Genomic DNA, 3,196 nt, shown 5'->3' with positions numbered 1-3,196 from the left:
GGGGCGGGACAGGCCGGGCCGGGCGGGGCGGGGCGGCGGGAGGGCCGGGCGGGGGTCCCGGCGGCGGCGGCGGCTCCGTCTCCCCTCGCCCCGACGGCCGCCGCTTCCGGCTTCTCGCGCGCGCGACACGTCAGCCCGCGCGGGCCGCCTGACGGGCGGGAGGGGGCGGGGCCCCCCCTGCGCGCGCGCGATGGGAGGGGGGCGGGGCGGGGCCCCGCGCGTTCGCTTCCGGGGTAGCGCCCCGGTTGCCATGGCAGCGCGGAGCCCGGCGGCGGCGCGGGGAGGTGGCGGGGCCCGGGCCTCTGCCTCCCTCCCTCCCTTCCATCCTCCCTCCCTTCCTCCTCCCCTCCCTTCCTTCCACTTCTTCCCCCTCCGTTCCCTCCCTCTCTCCTTCCCTCCCTCCTTCCCCCTTCCCTTCCTTTCCCTTCCTTTCTCTTCCCTTCCCTTTCCTTCCCCCTTCCCTTCCCTTTCTTTCCCCCTTCCCTTCCCTTTCCTTCCCCCTTCCCTTCCCTTTCCTTCCCCTTCCTTCCCCCTTCCCTTTCCTTCCCCCTTCCCTTTCCTTCCCCCTTCCCTTCCCTTTCCTTCCCCCTTCCCTTCCCTTCCCTCTTCCCTCCACTCCCTTCCCCCTTCCCCCTTCTCCCTTCCCCCTTCAGGGTTCCCACCCGGGGGCTCCCAGCCAGGCCAGGCCGCGCTCCCCGTCAGGCTGCGCTGCCGTCGCGGCTGCCCTTGCGCTTTGAAACGTGTGTTTTAATTCCCGGGGCTTTCGCTGTGGGTAACTCCAGCGGATTTCCAGCTAAACGCGGGGCTACAAGTGCCGCCGGCTGCACCGAGCTGGGCAGGAGGCGGACGGACAGACGGACAGACGGACAGACGGGCAGGCAGGTGTTGGCCCCGCTGGACATCCGCGCCAGATCAGGACTCAGAACAAGCCGCGCCCGCGTTCCCTCCGTGTGGCTGGTGCCTGCCATCGTGTAGCACAATCTACCGAACACCCCCCACCCCCCAAAAAGAACCCCACCACAAACCCAAACCACACCAAAACCCAAACCGATAGAAGTCTGTTGTTTTGATAGTGCCAGAGAGGACATTGCTCAGATTCTCGTTTTACCTTATCCCTAATACTTCCCACCAGCATGGGTTTGTGCAGCTCCAGAAACTCCAAACTGAAACCGTAGAAAATGTTGCAGCGTTTCCCCTAGTTTCCTAGAGGCTGGTGACATCTTTTACTTCCTTTCTTCGGTTTATAGCAGCGTTCAGAGGACGCAGCTGTTGCTCACACAATCCAGAATACAGCCAAGGTCTTCAGGCAGCTAAGGTATCGCTCGTTAAGTCGGTCAGGAATGAGTAAAGTCGGTCAGGAATGAGCAGAGCTGTCCAAGGGGTTTTGTTCCGTGTCCTGCAACATTGTGATGTGTTGGCGCCTGAGAAAGTGGTGAGATACCTGGCCTGACTATGGGAGAGTGGAGCTCCAAGGGGGTTAAGCCACACAGCACCTGACCAGCTACAGGGTTGAGCACCTAAGCACCTGGGCAGCATAATGTTGTCCATAGCTCAGGTCATTTGAATATATTTATAGGTATTTTCCACATGACATAAGCCATTCTTAGATTTAGGTGAACACATGCTAATTTATAACACTATCTACATTAGATATTTTTGAACACTTTATATATTTAAACTTTAAGATACTCATCTACTCATCTTTCTCGTTCCTAGATCTAATTCCTACTTGTCTCATCCTGGAAATCTCCTAAGAGCACAATTATAAGATCAAGCCCTGTGACAAGTGCAGTTGGAGAAGAAATCCCAGTTCCCTCTTTTTATTTAAAATTACTCATGGTTAGGGTAATCAGATTGTAAATGACCCAAGTTCAGCTTCTTTTCTGCCACAAGGGAGTTCAGATGTGTCTCTCACTTCCCAGGCTAATATTCCAGGCAAATTACTTTTGCAGTCCTCATTCCATTCCTTTGCATGAGAGAATATTTAAAAGCCTTTGCCCATTTAGTCTTCATCTTCCTTGAGAACTCTCCAGAAGCTGCATGATGAGTAGGAGCTGCAGTGTGCTTTGTGATCTCTGACATCCCTCCTCTTCCTCTGCTGCCTTGGCTACAAAACCTGCCGACTCAGAGTGATTTTAAGGGGGTGCTCTGCCAGGTGGTCCAAAGAGCATTTCAGTGGGTGCTCTACAAAGATGAGGAGGAAAACCTGTTTGTAGGCTGTGGTATCAATTCAATGTAACAACTCTTTTGGGAGCTGCCAATAACCATGGGTTATAATCCCAGGAATGGCCATGGTCCTTGAGATCCAATTTCAGCCTGGGCAAACCCCCCTCTTCTCTAATGTAACCATAACTACAGTGAGAATTTGCTTGATCATTTCTCCTTTTAGATTCCCTCCCTCCCTGCGGGTTTTACAGCCATAGGTTACAATTCAGGGGGCATGGCCTTAGTACCAGAAGAGCAAGTATCACGGGTTTTATAACGAGAAATGCCAAGGACAAGCAAAAGACCGTGGAAAAAAACCAAACAACAACCCCCCCAAAAAAAAAAAAAACACTGAAAAAATTACAGTTTCAGAGATTAATGAACCAGGAGAAGCTAAAGCAAAAGAGACTGGGTTATTTCCTGAGAAGTTCTTGTGATAAGAAAATACAAAGATAAGAATATAAAGGGGTCAGAAACTGCTGGGAAGGTAAGTGTCACTCCTTGAAAAGCGCAACCGCTCTTTTTGTTATCAGAAACTGCTGCAAATAACTTTTGCTATTGCTGTGGTGGTTCTCTCTGTTGGCTGCTGATGCCTGGGCTGTGGTGGGGTGCCTCCTTCTTTGGGGGAGTTCTCGTAGTTTAGTTCTTCATTTCAGAAACAAACTCTTAAGAAACCCTTGTGTCCGACACCCCAGCCTGCCCTCTCCCAGCATATCCCGTCCTTTGCCCAAGGGCACCCAAACCACGTTTTTCCCACTCTAGAGCCTCAGAGTCCACCTGTGGGGCTGCTCCCCTTGCGCTGGAACAGGTGAATACATACAGTTTAAGATTCCTCTGCTATGGGTTTTACAGCCATAGGTGACAATTCAGTGGGTGTGTTTTTAGTACCAGGAGAGCAGAATAATGGGCTGCTGCAAATTTAGGGTGCTAACCGGTTACAACTACCATCTGCTTTACTGCTAATAGTCTTTTCAACATAATTAAAAAAAAA

The sequence above is a fragment of the Apus apus genome, chromosome 1 (genome assembly GCF_020740795.1).
Source record: "Apus apus isolate bApuApu2 chromosome 1, bApuApu2.pri.cur, whole genome shotgun sequence".
Taxonomy (NCBI): Eukaryota; Metazoa; Chordata; class Aves; order Apodiformes; family Apodidae; genus Apus; species Apus apus.
Note: the sequence above shows the minus strand (reverse complement) of the source record.